The sequence below is a fragment of the Spermophilus citellus genome, assembly GCF_964194105.1.
Source record: "Spermophilus citellus genome assembly, chromosome: 1".
Lineage (NCBI taxonomy): Eukaryota > Metazoa > Chordata > Mammalia > Rodentia > Sciuridae > Spermophilus > Spermophilus citellus.
In genome coordinates, this window is record NC_138182.1 from 150,655,236 (window position 1) to 150,672,191 (window position 16,956).

At 39.0% G+C, this 16,956-nt stretch overlaps 1 pseudogene across 1 annotated transcript; it reads left to right on the top strand.

The window, feature by feature from the left end:
* Positions 1-11,019: 11,019 nt before the first annotated feature.
* Positions 11,020-11,949, top strand: LOC308641072 (olfactory receptor 2Y1-like; annotated as a pseudogene). Its single transcript has one exon. The product of its transcript is annotated as an olfactory receptor 2Y1-like (transcript).
* The last annotated feature ends 5,007 nt before the right edge of the window (positions 11,950-16,956 follow it).

Below are 16,956 nucleotides of genomic sequence, written 5' to 3' on the forward strand. Positions count from 1 at the left end.
TCTGACTGCTAGAGATGGTGAGCATTTTTTCATGTACTTATTGATTGATTGTATATCCTCCTCTGAGAGGTGTCTGTTCAGGTCCTTTGCCCATTTGTTGACTGGGTTATTTGTTATCTTATTGTCTAATTTTTTGAGTTCTTTGTATACTCTGGATATTAGGGCTCTATCTGAAGTGTGAGGAGTAAAGATTTGTTCCCAGGATGTAGGCTCCCTGTTTACCTCTCTTATTGTTTCTCTTGCTGAGAAAAAACTTTTAAGTTTAATTAAGTCCCATTTGTTGATTCTTGTTGTTAACTCTTGTGCTATGGGTGTCCTATTAAGGAATTTGGAGCCCGACCCCACAATCTGTAGATCGGAGCCAACTTTTTCTTCTATCAGACGCAGAGTCTCTGGTTTGATATCAAGTTCCCTGATCCATTTTGAGTTAACTTTTGTGCATGGCGAGAGAAAGGGATTCAGTTTCATTTTGTTGCATATGGATTTCCAGTTTTCCCAACACCATTTGTTGAAGATGCTATCCTTCCTCCATTGCATGCTTTTAGCCCCTTTATCAAATATAAGATAGTTGTAACTTTGTGGATTAGTCTCTGTGTCCTCTATTCTATACCATTGGTCCACCCGCCTGTTTTGGTACCAGTACCATGCTGTTTTTGTCACTATTGCTCTGTAATATAGTTTGAAATCTGGTATCGCTATACCACCTGATTCACACTTCCTGTTTAGAATTGCTTTTGCTATTCTGGGTCTTTTATTTTTCCATATGAATTTCATGATTGCTTTGTCAATTTCTACAAGATATGCCTTTGGGATTTTGATTGGCATTGCATTAAACCTATAGAGAACTTTTGGTAATATCGCCATTTTGATGATGTTAGTTCTGCCTATCCATGAACAGGGTATGTTTTTCCATCTTCTAAGATCTTCATCAACTTCTCTCTTTAGGGTTCTGTAGTTTTCATTATATAAATCTTTCACCTCTTTTGTTAGGTTAATTCCCAAGTACTTTATTTTTTTTGAGGATTTCGTGAATGGAGTGTTTTTCCTCATTTCCGTTTCAGAAGTTTTGTCGCTGATATACAGAAATGCCTTTGATTTATGCGTGTTGATTTTATATCCTGCCACTTTGCTGAATTCATTTATTAGTTCTAGTAGTTTCTTTGTAGACCCTTTTGGGTCTTCTAGGTATAGAATCATGTCATCTGCAAATAGTGATAATTTAAGTTCTTCTTTTCCAATTTTTATGCCTTTAATTTCTTTCATCTGTCTAATTGCTCTGGCCAGTGTTTCGAGAACTATATTGAATAGAAGTGGAGATAGAGGGCATCCCTGTCTTGTTCCGGATTTTAAAGGGAATGCCTTCAACTTTTGTCCATTCAGAATGATGCTAGCCTGCGGCTTAGCATAGATAGCTTTTACAATGTCAAGGTAAGTTCCTGTTATCCCTAATTTTTCTAATGTTTTGAACATAAAGGGATGCTGTACTTTGTCAAATACTTTCTCTGCATCTATCGAGATGATCATATGGTTCTTATCTTTAAGTCTATTGATGTGGTGAATAACATTTATTGATTTCCGTATGTTGAACCATCCTTGCATCCCAGGGATGAATCCTACTTGGTCATGGTGCACAATTTTTTTGATGTGTTTTTGTATTCGATTCACCAGAATTTTATTGAGGATTTTTGCATCTAGGTTCATTAGAGATATTGGTCTGTAGTTTTCTTTCTTTGAGGTGTCTTTGTCTGGTTTCAGAATCAGGGTGATGTTGGCCTCATAGAATGAATTTGGAAGAGCTCCCTCTTTTTCTATTTCCTGAAATAACTTGAAAAGTATTGGTTTTAATTCTTCTTTAAAGGTTTTGTAAAACTCCGCTGTATACCCATCCGGTCCTGGGCTTTTCTTGGTTGGTAGTCTTTTGATGGCTTCTTCAATTTCATCCATTGATATTGGTCTGTTCAAATTGTGTGTATCCTCCTGACTCAGTCTGGGAAAATCATATGACTTAAGAAATTTATCGATGTCTTCACTATCTTCTATTTTGTTGGAATATAGGTTTTCAAAATAATTTCTTATTGTCTTCTGTATTTCTGTAGCATCTGTTGTGATATTGCCTTTTTCATCCCGTATGTTAGTAATTTGAGTTCTCTCTCTTCTTCTCTTCGTTAGCATGGCTAAAGGTCTGTCGATCTTATTTATTTTTTCGAAAAACCAACTTTTAGTTTTGTTAATTTTTTCAATAGTTTCTTTTGTTTCAATTTCATTGATTTCCGCTCTAATTTTAATTATTTCTAGCCTTCTGCTACATTTGCTGTTGTTTTGCTCTTCCTTTTATAGGGCTTTGAGATGAAGTGTGAGCTCATTTATTTGTTGGTTTTTTCTTTTTTTGAGGAATGACCACCAGGCAATGAATTTTCCTCTTAAAAGTGCTTTCATTGTGTCCCATAGATTCCGATATGTTGTGTCTGTATTTTCATTTATCTCTAAGAATTTTTTAATTTCCTCCTTTATGTCTTCTGTAACCCATTGATCATTCAGTAACATATTGTTCATTTTCCATGTGATGTAGGATTTTTCCTTCCTTCTTTTATCATTGATTTCCAATTTCATTCCATTATGATCAGATAAAATGCATGGTATTATCTCCACCCCTTTATATTTACTGAGGGTTGCCCTATGGCATAATATATGGTCTATTTTTGAGAAGGATCCATGTGCTGCTGAGAAAAAAGTATATCCATTTGATGATGGTTGATATATTCTATATATGTCAGTTAAGTCTAGGTTGTTGATTGTGATATTGAGTTCTATAGTTTCTTTATTCAATTTTTGTTTGGAGGATCTGTCCAATGGTGAGAGAGGTGTGTTGAAGTCACCCATAATTATTGTGTTGTGGTCTATTTGATTCTTGAACTTGAGGAGAATTTGTTTTATGAATGTCGCAGCACCATTGTTTGGTGCATAAATATTGATAATTGTTATGTCTTGTTGGTGAATGGTTCCTTTTAACAGTATATAATGTCCTTCCTTATCCCTTTTGATTAACTTAGTCTTGAAGTCGATTTTATTCGATATGAGGATGGCCACTCCTGCTTGCTTACGAGAACTGTGTGCGTGGTATATTTTTTCCCATCCTTTCACCTTCAGCCTGTGTATGTCTTTTCCAATCTGATGTGTCTCCTGGAGGCAGCATATTGTTGGATTTGTTTTTTTAATCCATGATACCAGCCTATGTCGCTTTATTGGAGAGCTTAGGCCATTAACATTCAGAGTTACTATTGATATATGGTTTGAACTTCCATCCATGTTTGATTGTTTATCCTTTTTTTATTATTAAAAAATATATATATTTAGTTTGTTTCTCTGTGATTATCTTTCCCCTCGCCCTCTGTCTTTACTGAGGCACTTCCCACTGATGGTTTTGGTTATTGTTTTTCATTTCTTCCTCGTGTAGTGCTTTGCTCAAAATGCTTTGCAATGCAGGTTTTCTGGCTGCAAATTCTTTTAACTTTTGTTTATCATGAAAGATCTTTATTTCGTTATCATACCTGAAGCTTAATTTTGCTGGATACAGAATTCTTGGTTGGCATCCATTATCTTTCAGTGTTTGAAATACATTGTTCCATGACCTTCTTGCTTTCAGTGTCTGTGATGAAAAGTTCGTTGTTAACCGTATTGGTTTACCCCTAAATGTAATCTGTCTCCTTTCTCTTGTAGCTTTTAATATTTTCTCTTTGTTCTTTATATTGGATATCTTCATAACAATGTGTCTTGGCGTTGGTCTACTGTGATTTTGTGTGCTCGGTGTCCTGTATGCATCTTCAATTTGTATATCTGTTTCCTTTTTTATTTCTAGAAAGTTTTCTGTAATTATTTCATTCAGCAGGTTTCTCATTCCCTTGGTGTGAATCTCTGTACCTTCTTCTATCCCGATGACTCGTAAGTTTGGTTTCTTCATGTTATCCCAAATCTCTTGGATGTTTTTCTCGTGATTTTTTACCAGCCTTTCTGAGTTGGCTAGACTCTTTTCAAGATGGTATATTTTGTCTTCATTATCTGACGTTCTGGTTTCTACTTGTTCCACTCTGTTAGTGATACTCTCAATTGAGTTTTTAATCTGGTTTATCATTTCCTTCATTTCTAGAATTATTGTTTGATTATTCTTTATAATCTCTATCTCCTGATAAAGATGCTTAACTTCTTCTTTTAGGTGTTTATGTAACTCATTCTCAATGTGTTCTTTCGCTGCTTGAATTTGCTGTCTTGTATCCTCTTTGAGGTTCCATTCCATCTGTCTAAGGTGTTCCTTGAGGTCTTTATATGACCATTTTTCTGATGACTCTAGGTCCTCCTGAATATTTAGGCTATCCTGCATTGTTTGTACTCCTTTTCTTCCTTGTTTCTTGAAGCTGCTCATGTTGCTTCTTGTTCTGATTGACTGCTGGGTTACTGTATATTCCTATAAATTTATTTGATGCTAGGGAGGAAAGGTATTAGAAGGGAAGGGAAGAAGTCACTAAGGAGAATGAGAGTAGGTAGGTAGAATTCAAGGAAGGGGGATAAGAAAAATGAACAGACAAAAGAAGAAAGAAATAGGAACTAAAAAAGAACAAAAATTTAAAAAATATATATTAATAATAATTTAAAAAAATTAAAATTAAGATTAGAATAGAAAGAAGAAAAAAAGAGAAAGGAAAAAAAAACCAAGATAGAAAAATGAAGATGAAAAAAAACCCCAATCAAGAAAGAAAAAAAAAAAAAAAACCTAATAAATGCCGTCTTAGAGTTTGATTAATTTCTCTTCCACTAGGTGGCGCTGTGCCCACCAGTTCAAGTCTTTCCCGTCAGTACGCGGGAACCAATCACTGTGCAGCAGCTTCTCCCAGACTGGGCGAGTCTCCAAACCTGAGTGCCTAGGGCCTCCTCTTGTGTCCAATCCCTTCCACTTTTCCTCTAGCCAGGCCCCTCTCACGGGTGCCGCTCACCACAATACTGGCTACACGCCAGGTCTGCTGCTCCCGGGAGCCCTGTTTTCATGAATGACTGGGCACACTCTTCCAGTTTGCCATTCCCTCAGACCCTAATTTTGTAGAGCTTGGTGCTGAGAATCCTCAGCGAATTTTACTTGCCCTCCGGTAGCCACACCCCCGTAGCTGGTGCAAGAGACCTCAGCAGTCAGCCCTGGGGGGAGCAGCAGTCCTACACCACCTCTGACTCCCTCGGGCTGGCTGTAGCACTCAAGGGAGAGCTGGGAGGGGCTCTTAAGTTTTCCCCGATGCGTGGAGAGGGAAAGCCAGGTGTCCACACACCTGTAGCAGCAGGCTTCAATGCAGTTATCTCCTGCGCTGCAGCCCTGCGACTTCAGCCCTCTGCCACAGTGGTGTCCTCCGCAAACGGCGACAGTTCGCCTCCCCCTGCCTGACGACCAACGCCTCGGGCGGGTCCCCACTGTCTCCCAAGCCCCGCCTGGACCCTGAGGCCACTACCCACGAAGGCCCGGCAGGCATCCACCTCCGCAGAATGAGAAGGGCTGACCAGCTGCCTCGGCTGGATGGCTTAATGCTGAGTCGGCGTGGCTGTCAGTCTCAGCTTTTCAGACGCGGCGGTGCGGGGCACGGAAAACGGAGAGGCTTACTCACTTCCCGCCGCCATCTTCCTCTTCTCGCTATTTCGGGATCGCTAACAGTTTCAATTATGTTTCACATCACCTTGGAAATCAATAGAATTGAGAGTGGTAAATTCAGTAGTTTTCTTCCCTGGAGGTCTGGGTGAGTACTTACAGGGTGGGCTACTCTGGCTTCACAGGAAATAAAAACACAAAATAAGAAATATTCCACTAGGCAATTAGCCCTGGATTTCACTCTGTTTGCTACCTAGTTTCAGAACAAAAAATGTTAAAATCAGGCTAAAAATACATATTGTCTCTGATAAACTTTTTGTTTTCGATCATGCATCCACCTATTCACACACCTGACTACAAGCACCTTGTCAAGAATAAAGATGCTCACTTGCATCTCATTCTTTGCAACTGCATAAATTATAGGAGAAAAAGATTATATGTAGAATATGATTGTTGACTTAAATTAATTTTAAATATTATGTGAAAGGGATAGGGTTCAGACCACAGAATGATTGAGTCTGTGTAGGAAATGGTTTTGGAGACTAGTAGAAGAATGCTTTAGTGTCTAGTAAGGTTTTATAGCTGGTTTAGTCTCCCAAAAACTGCACATGCAGACATAATAGGAGGAAGTAAAAATTAGATTCAAATTTAAGAAGACATGGTTGAACTATGAAGGTAATGGGGAAGGAATTTGTATAATTTCCTTTTTTGCTTAGATAGAGATTCAACTTTCTGGCTTTAGTGTGGTTCCATTATAGTCTGGCAATAGCATTAAATTAGAAGATTAGGCTGAAGGAAGTAATCCTAACATTATTGAGAAAAAAATTTAAACAGGATTTCTGATGGAGATGTTTATTATTTATACTCAACTTGCAGAGACACATGAATGTGCACACATACAGAGACACAAACACACAGAGTTGAACACAGGTGGTCACTGAACTTTATAGTACAGAAAACCAAAGGTACAAATGTCAAAATTTTTGCTGCGTGTCAAGGAGATTATAAATAGGGATTAAGTTTTAGAAAGATAATTTAAGGTTAGAAAAATGTATATCAGGGCTGGATAGGATGCTACAAACCATCTGTTCAAACTACATCTTTAAAATAATTCAGGAACATTTTTACAATATCCTGAAAGATCAGATTTCAGCCTCTGAACTAGCAGGAAACTTTCAATTTACAGGAATGTCACTTCCTTTTCAGGAAGACTAATTTTCTCATGGCTCTCTTTTTAAAGTTTTCTTTACACTGAGCCACAATCTGCCCTGTTGTGAAATTTACCTGATTGATGGCCGTTTGAGAAGAACAAAGCAAATTACAGCTTTTCCCATAGGACAGGAGTTTAAACACAGATACAAATGTCATGCTTGAATTTAAATATTCCTCCTTCTAGTCAAAAAACTCAAAAAACACCTACTATTTCTCATGCAAGAGAGCAATATATGTCCTTTTGGTTCAATTGTCCAATTGGTTCAATTGTCCTTTGGTTCTATTTTGTCAGCAAGCAAGTCTACCCCCAAGAACTTCCATGATACTCCTTATGCTAACTGATCAGTGCAGTCTTAGGTACTACACGTTTATTTCAATACAAAGTTGTAGAAGGATAAATCATGAACACAGTGATGTCTGGGATGCAAATGTGAATCATTAGGAAACAATTGTATCAGCCTAACATTATTTCTGTTCTTTACTGGGATGAAAGATTTGGGCAAGGTGAAAGGAAGTAGATATTTTCAAACTGTCACCTTCAGTTGAGGAATATAGAAGCCAGTAAAACTTGCCTGTTGTAATTAGTTTTTTCCTCAACATTTGGAGGACTGACAGTTGGGAGGTTTTTGTTTATTTGGGTGCTCCACAAATAAGCTGTCTCCACTCTCCAGAGTCAAGTCATTCCTGAGTTATGAGATGTAGGACTAGGAATAATGTATGGAATCTATAGAGGTCCATCACCAGATTCTGTGTGTCAGGGAGCTGCCAACTGTTCATGAAAGACAGAACATACTCCTGGTTTCCAGGGAGATTCTCTCTTTATGATTTCCAGGTGTGGGCATAAGATAAGCCTGAGCAACTAAGACCATGAGAAATGCTCTATGAGGTATTGAGAAAGTATCACACTGCAGCCACTGGTTCTTGAATGACAGATGTGTGGCCAATACAAGGAGAGCAAGGTGAGTCATGCTGAACACAGAGTCACCAGCATCAGTCTCAAAAGTTTAATAGAACACTTCATGTGGATATGTATACTGATACTGTAGTTCTGCACCTCAGCCCATTCTCAGAAGGACCCTAGAGATTAGAAAGTAGTACACAGCCTCCAAAGCAAAAGCTCCTGTTCAGGCAGAAGATAGTCAACATGATTGAGCAAGGATAGTGACTTTGAGCTCCATAGGATTGAGACTCTTCTTTCACACTTGATTCCAAGGAAATATGGACACCTCCACAACACAGTTTATAAATAAACATGAAATTGCTATAAGTCTTCATGCCTTTCTAAGGACCTGTGAAAGAACTGTGCACATGGGTTCCTACAGGTTCAGGGACATATGGAGCACTTTCATGTGCTAGTAATTTCTCTCAGTACTAGAACTACAAACCTGAACAAGATAGGTCAATCTATGAATCTGTTGCTAATTATGGGGACCACAAACTAGTGAAAAATTTCCAGAAATGAATGAACAAGAAAGAGTGAAAATATATTAAGGACATTTCCAAGAAAATAGTTAATATGATAGATTAAGGAATCAAACACAGAAATTCCCATAAAGATTCAAACAGGAGCCAAGAGATGGAAAAAATATAGGTAAAGAAATGAGGCAAGAGCTTCATTAAACTAGTTCTCATTTTGAGATTCTATATAGGGGAGAGATTAGCAGATGGTGCAAGGATCTGTGCAGAAATTATCTTTAGATCTGAAACTAGAGTGGTGAAGGTTATATATCATGATTTTCATCTAGTCTGAGCTTTCATTTGGTAAATTTCAAAAGTGCTGCTGCCTTTCACTGAAGTTTTGGCCAGTATCATCCACTCTGTAAAGAAATGACTATCAAGCTTTCAATTGTGGTTTCCTCCATTCTAACTGTTTAACTGAAGTCTCAAAGCTTTCAAAGATGGGTTCAATTTTCCCTGTTCAGTGTTAACTTATATACTATGGTGTCTACTTTTTGCTTTATGACTCTTTGCTTATTGATGTTGAAATTCTTTTGGATTACATTTCCAACATTTTTCATGTAACCATCTTCTATGTCTAATTAAGCACACCTTTATGTTAGTATAAATATCATTGATAAACATATGAAGCAGGAATAGTTAAAATCCTTTTGCCACTAAATGAGAAAAAGTGCAGACTCTTTCCTGGTGAACAGAAAATAAATATTTCTGGGACATTTATGTGTACCAGGAACAGTACCAGGATGTAGAACTTATTCACCAGTTCACTCAAAGATCTTTGCTAAGATCTTCCCCAGGCATTTCATGGGGAAAAGGGGATATAATGATACATGAATTAAGCAGGCCCAGATGAATGGTATGTAAAGATTACTAGTGTAGACAGATAAGTGTTAAAAGCATATATTACATAATTTGGCACTTCAGAATGTATGAGATCCTTTAGTCCAAATCAAAATCTTATGAAATAAGGATTTGTTTTTGCTTTGCTTTGCTTTTTTACAGTTAAGTGCTTGGAGACTCACAGAACTAAAATTTCAGAACAGGTGAAGTGGGAAGTAATAAAGTTGATATGTACGGATCTGACTGCAGACTTTATTAGTTAATTTACTAAGGTGTTCATCCAAATCCCATCATAGGTATGCTGGTCATATTACATGTGTATTAACACTTTGTCTTTATAATTCACATTTTCTCCATCTTTTCCACAAGGGCATGAACCATGGCACCTAAATACTTTACTGGAATCAGTCATCCAGCACTAAAGCACTGTTAATGATCTTTCAGTATAGCAGACTTAATGAAAACAAAAATGTGTATTTTGGCAAAAACTACTCATGTTGAGCATAAGCTAAGCTTCTATTGTTTAGGGGTTTTTTATTTTTCATTTTTTTGGTTTCTGGTAAATTTTCTCATATGGTATTTAGATGGTATTTAACCATAAGAAATATCAATGTTTCAAGTAAAAAGCAACTTTATGCATATTTCACTGCCATAGTTTATATTAAAGTGTGTTGACCATTAATCCTCTGGGTTCCTACAGGAAATAGATCTTCATCAGATGTAATGGGAGAGTCAAATGTTTCACTCAGAAAAAGTTCCTTAACAACTAGTGTATATCACGAACAAAAGTAAAGTAAATTTATCCCTAAGAGAGGACATTAGTATTTTTAAACTGACTGTATTGTGCACAGGCTTGGAGTAGGATACAAAAAGACATCAAGTGAGTGTGACAAGTGCTAGGGAGAAACTCTGCAAAAAATATTGGACTAGAGAGGAGAGAACAACTCATCCCCAGGAGTGGAAGAATGGTTTTATCACTTAGATAAAAAGTTGGGGACACTCCAAAGATGATGACTCAGCATAAGGAATGTATCTGTTATGAATTGTTTTTGCCCTAAAGGGATGCAACTTTACTCTTCCTGGTCCTAACTGAAGTGACAGATGGTCGTTGATCATGAGCAAGAATTTCAGGATTGGTGTATTGAAGTTATTCTCTGAACAGAAGAAAGCAGAGGAGCACCAGAAGCCAATTTTCATTTTTTGTGGTGCTAGGGATTGAACAGAGGGCCTTGTGCACGTGAGGAAAGTATTCTACCAACTCAGCTATATCCCCAGCCCCAGAAGCCCAACTTTTGATCTCAGCCTCATAAGTCCTGAACATCAGCCACTGAAAAATCCTACCTACTACACCAAGAAAATGACAAAGAGAACAACATAGAAAACTAATGTTATGTTTTTAGACTTTAGATTTTTTTTCTCTTGTGGTACTGGGGATCAAATCAATGGTCTTTGCATTCCAGGGAAGTACTTTACTACTAAGCAACACTCCCAGTGACAAATTAGATTTTTTTAAAAGCAATTTTTACCTGAATGCATTGGATTCTTGCCTCAGGGGAGGGAGGAAATACATCATGTATATATTCAGACAAGGAAGCATCATGTCAAAATTATTGAATAGATAGCCTCAAATCATGGAATAAACAGGCAGTAGGAATAGGGCTCACACAAGGGCCCATCATTCCTAATCTCCACACTACAGAAGAAAAGAGTAGGAATAGAAGACTGAATGGAACTGAACTAAATACCAAAGTGTAAAGTAAAATGTATGCTTTAGGAATACATAGGGAATACATGTAGGAATACACAGGGAATGGTGAAAATAATATTTTAATTCCATTTCTTCAGAAGAGGCATCAATCTTTTTCTGTTGTTTGGGCAAGAAAAAGACTATGAGAAGTAAGAATACCAGTATTGATGATGGCTTCATTTTGGTAGGCTTCTCAGACTGGCCTCAACTGGAACCCATCCTTTTTGCTTTTATTTCAATTTTATACTCTCTGACCCTCTTTGGCAACACTAGCATCATTGCTCTCTCAAGACTGGACCCTTGACTGCACACACCCATGTACTTCTTCCTCTGCCAACTCTCCTTCCTGGACCTCTGTTTAACCACCAGCACTGTGCCCCAGCTGCTGATCAATCTTTCTGGACTTGACAGGACCATCAGCTATGGTGGGTGTGTGGCCCAGCTCCTCATAACTCTTGCCTTGGGCTCCATTGAGGCCGTGCTCCTGGTGGTGATGGCCTTTGACCGCTATGCTGCTGTGTGCCGTCCACTCCACTACACAACCATCATGCACCCTCATTTCTGCCAGGCACTGGCTATTGCCTCCTGGGTGGGAGGCCTCGTGAACTCTCTGATTCAGACAGGACTCATGATGGCCATGCCTCTCTGTGGAAATCAGTTGAATCACTTCTTTTGTGAGATGCCTGTATTATTGAAGTTGGCTTGTGAGGATACAGGAGGCACAGAGGCCAAGATGTTTGTGGCCCGAGTCATAATCGTTGCTGTTCCTGCAGCACTGATTCTAGTCTCCTATGCACACATTGCTCAGGCAGTGCTGAAGCTCAAGTCAATGGCTGGGTGTGGAAAGGCTTTGGGGACATGTGGCTCCCACCTTCTGGTGGTTTGCCTTTTTTATGGCTCAGCCATCTACACATACCTCCAACCTACAAGCAGTTACTCTGAGAGTGAGGAAAAATTTGTTGCCCTTTTTTATACTATCATTATGCCTATGCTCAATCCTCTGATCTATACCCTAAGGAACAAGGATGTGAAGGGGGCTCTCTTGAAGATACTAGGGAGAAGCAGAGATTGAAGGTAGGAGGGGAAACAAATTACATTTTCCATGGTAACTTGCATTTCCTAAAAACTAGCCTTTTCTTTGGAGGCAGTTGGCCACTAGGGAATATCCCTCTTGAGTCCTCAGAATTTCACTATATTCCTTCTTGGGAAGTTGGAAGTTGGAATCTCTAATTCAGTGTTTTTATGATTATTGTTCAGGAGGGAGTAAGTCTTCTCTTGTATCACAATGTTTCAAAAGAATGAGCTTGAGAAGAGGGTACACTTTGCCATACGTGGACAATAGGGAAAAACTCTGTACATCTCCTAGAGTCAGGGAAGACTAATTCAACATGGTAACCCCTTTTCCAAAGAGACTGATTCCCATTGTTGTCAGTATCTCTAAGTGTGCCTAAATGGGAAAGACATATGTTAACTTCCAGTTTTTAAAAAATTCTGGCCCTGACCAACTTCCCATACAACTCATACCTATTTCTACCTTCTCAAACAATAGTTATTCCACTAGTCTTCTAGTGATAACAGTTATTAGCAAATAAGCGGCCATGCTCAGAGGCCCTATTCTGAGCAGATAGGGTTTCAAAATGAATGTCATTTACCTACTGAAGGAAAAAGGCAAAATATGTAACATGACATTGAAAAAAAAAAGAATAAAAGTCTTATTACTTGCACCAAGTGTGTTAGTCATGAAATCTGTCTAGGCCAGGGGCAAAAGGACAATCAGTGTAGTAATAAATGAATGGGTCAGGAAATAAAATGCTAATAACTCCTGAGCATACCACTCCCTCCAACCAGTTGCCAAGGTTACCTACCTCCAGGGAAATATTCCTCCCTGCAATGAGGCGTTAATGAATGGCTCTTGGGCTGCTCCCTTCCTGCCTCTAACCCTGGGAAGCTGCTCTTGGTCCATTTTTTGGTCATGTAGGCAAGATAAGAGGAGGAGGGAGCATGAGAAGAAAGGAAAAATAAAATGTATAAAAAGGGGGGTGGACACCCCTACTCCCTTGGACAACAACTAGGACCCCCTCCTGTAGCAGAGCCTCTTTCCGTGTGTGTGTGTGTGTGTGTGTGTGTGTGTGTTTGTGTGTGTGTGTGTGTGTGTTTCCTATCATTTAAATAAACTCTTTGCTCTTGCCTCAACATTTCTGGATGGTTCAATCTTCAACACTGGAAGAAGAGGACTTGAACCCATTTCTCAACACCAGTATCATCATAAAGAAATAATGTACAAAAGAAAACAGAACAAAAGCGAGAAGTTCCTGTAGTAACATTTGTCCACTTCATACTGTGAATGAAGCCCTGGATGCTCTGCCACTGAGGCTTAGTTTAAATGGGTATGTTTTCTTTTCCTCTTCCCTCTCTCTCTATCCCTAACCTTAAGGGAAACAGGATTACCTTTTTCCTATCCTAGGCCTGAGTTATCTGTCTTTGAACACACACCACAGGAACCAAGTAATTTAAATAATTTACTCAAATTCTGTCCTCAGTACTTCTTTCAATCTCCACTCCCTCTCGCTGGTCCCCTTCCTCTACTGTAATGGTCATCCTTATATTTTTTTCTTTATTTGGGTTTCAAGGATTGAATACCAAGGATGCTTAGCCACTGAGCCACAACCCCAGCCGCTTTTTAATTTTTTTTTTTTTTATTTTGAGGCTAGTGTATTAGTCAGTTTTCTGTAGAACAACTGAATCAACTGGATGTGTGATTATAATCAGGGAATTTATTATACTGGCTGGATACTTCACAATGGCCATCTGTAGGTTGGAGAGCTAGAGGAACCTGTAGCTGCACAGTCCAAGATGCCTCAAAGCAAGAGGGATCAATTATGCTACCCAAGTTGGAGGCCAAAGGCTTCTGGAAACTCCCTGGAGAATCACTGGTAGAGTCCCCTGTGGAAGAGTGAAGATGCAAGAGTCTGATATCAAGAGTCTGACCACAGCAGCAATAAAGAACCTGTTCAAGAAGATTGGAGCTTGCATCTGCTGCTGCTTCCTTGTTCTCCCAACCTTTATGCCATCCAAGCCTCCAGCATATTGGTGCTGCCCATACCTAGGGAGGGTTTCCACTTCAGTTCGCTATCCCATGTCCCAGTCATTCCTAGGTATACCCTCACTGACACACCTAGAAGCCTCTTAATCTTTGGCATCTCTTAATTCAATCAATCAAGTTGACAATTCAAATTAACCATTACAGCAGGTTTTTGCTAAATTGCTTAGGGCCTCACTAAGTTGCTGGGGCTGCCATTGAACTTGTGATCCTCCTGCCTCAGCCTCCCAGCCACTAGGATTACAGATGTGCACCACAGCACCCAGCAATTTATTTGTTTTCAAATTCCTATCTTATACCTAAGGGTGAAATACACTGTGGTATTGTCATATATGTATACGGCATAATTTATTCAATTTCATGTCACAATTTCTCACTTTTTCCCTGGATACTTACTTCCCCTTTATCCCCTTCTTTTATTATATTGGTCTCCTTTTTATTTTCATGGGATTCCTCCCTTTTCACCTTTGTTTTACTCTGGCCTTCACATCTGAGAAAAAGTATTCAACACTTGACTTTCTGAGTCCAGCTTATTTAGCCTAATGTTTTCCAGTTCCATTCATTTACCAGCAAATGCCATAAATCCATTCTTCCTCAAGGCAGAGTAAAGCACCATTGTGTATGTATAACCCATATACACCATGTTCATTCATCTGTTGACAGGCACCTAGGCTCATCTCATAACTTGATTACTGTGTATAGTGCTGCTCTAAATATTGTTGTGGCTGAATCCTTACACTATGCTGATTTTAATTCTTTTGGATAAATATTGAAGAGTAGAATATCTAGGTCATAAGAATGGTTCCATTTTAGACTTTTGAGGAATCTCCGTACTGGTTTCCAAAATGATTGTACTAATTTGCAGTCTCAAGAACAACATATAATTTGCCTTTCCCCCCCCACAAACTCACCAACATTTATTATTGTTTGTATTCTTGATTACTGCTATGCTAACAAGAGCAAGATGATATCTCAGTGTGTGAACGTCTAGTGCGTTCAGGTCCCTGGGTAAGGGTCACGAAATAACCGGGACACAGGGGATGCAGAGCCAAGGCAGCAATTGCAACTACATGCTGAGGTTTATTTGTAAGTTCCTTTTTATTCTTCTTCTAACAAAGCAAGCAATTCTTTAGTAACACTTTACCCGCATTGCCCAAAAATCATGCCTCAGTGGGTACACAGAGCTAAATTCAGATTGTTCCTGTTCATTTGATAAGTACCCTCCCAAAGTTCTTTGTAGACATTATCTAATCCCTGAATGTACTGTTCCCAGGTCCAGTATGCAGGAAGCTTCTTCCTCTTGGCCAAACCATGCAGAACTTGTGACTTGCGATAAGGGGAAGAGAACTTTTTCTCCTCCTAACTGAGGTTTGCCTCAGCTGACCTAAATCACAACCACAGCTCTTGCAACCTGTCAGGCCTGAGGGAGCTAAACTCTGCACACTCGAACCCCAACAATTCCTTCTTTTTTCTTTTGTTTTTCTAAAACAGTTTTCCACAAAGTTAATATAGAGTTTTGAGATGGTTTTATGCACATGCAATATATAGTTACAAACAGGATAATAACTAAGCATAACACTATTCCCACTCCTCCAGCCGTATGGGTAAGACTTTGAGCAATTCCTTTGGGATCTAATCCTTCTAACTGTTTTAAAAACATTTCAGCTATTTATGCAGCAATTTTCCATAGATGTGTTTGTAAATGATGAGGGTACTGCACGGAAGCCAAGCGTGGGTCAGCAATTCCGCCATCACCCCAGGCCATCAATTTGCCGTTCCGAATGGTTTCATTCCATCTCTCTTTCGGCGGGATTCTGTATGTAGAAGATAAATCACAAGCAGTAATATTCCATTCTGAACAATTTTTAAGAACATCCCATAAGGACCCCACATGATAATATCCTGAAATATCTTCCCAAATTTACCTAAACATTCCTGCCATATGAAGGGGGAGTATCTCAAGTCCTGATAAGTAAAGTCGGGGCACTCGGGGAACATAGGGTATTTTTGTTCAGTTATATTATCCCAAGTCATATTAATGGACCATGCAGACAGCCGTTGTAAACGGGTTCGAGAACCATTACTCCAATTTCCAGCTAGTATCCAATGTTGCCAATCTAATTGTAAGCAAGGAGGAACGCCCAAGCATATAGGTTTACTGTTATTATTCTTATAAGTGAAATTAAATGATGTTCCATCATTTATATTCATATATGTTAAATTGTCCCAAGGGGGAGATAAAAGAGCAGGAGAAGTATATAACGTAATATCCATGTCACCCCAAGTAACAGGTTCCAGCAAAGGTGGATTGGGAATATAGGCCCAATAGTGAGTATTATTATTTTGTATCTCAGAAGTGGAAGACACTGTCAATAATGCACACATGGCCAGAAATAAATTTTCTGGGGTGCAACTCTTCCCTGTTCGTTGTAGCACCTTTTGCTTTTTCCCACTCAGCTTTTTAATTTGACTCCAGGTAGGTAAGGGAGAGAAATTAGGACGTCGACGACGTCGGGCCCCAAGATGGAGATGGGCCATTGCTGCCACCGGAACATCAAGCTCAGGATCTTGATTCCTCGGCTGGGGTAGTGGATAGGGTGCCCCCCTTGGTGCCGTTCTGATTGTGACGGGTCTGGATCCACCGCCCTGGGAGCCACTGCCGGTGACCATTTTCTGTTGAAACATAAGCATAACCCTTTCCTCTGTAAAGTAAAATCCCTGGCTGCCATTCAGCATTTGCCGCAATTTTTATCCAGATTGGTTCATGAACTGTTTCTAAGGTTTTTTGCTCAAAATGTCATTCTGCTCTTGTCAATATTTCTCCTTGTGGAAGATTAAGGAAATTTAAAATAAATAAGGCTTGATGTAACAATGCTTTAGGTTGATTTGTAAATGTCTAAACAAGTGCATATTTAAATCTGTCATTTTCCTCCTTTTTAATTTTTTAATTTGTGTTTTAAGCGTAGCATGTACGCGTTC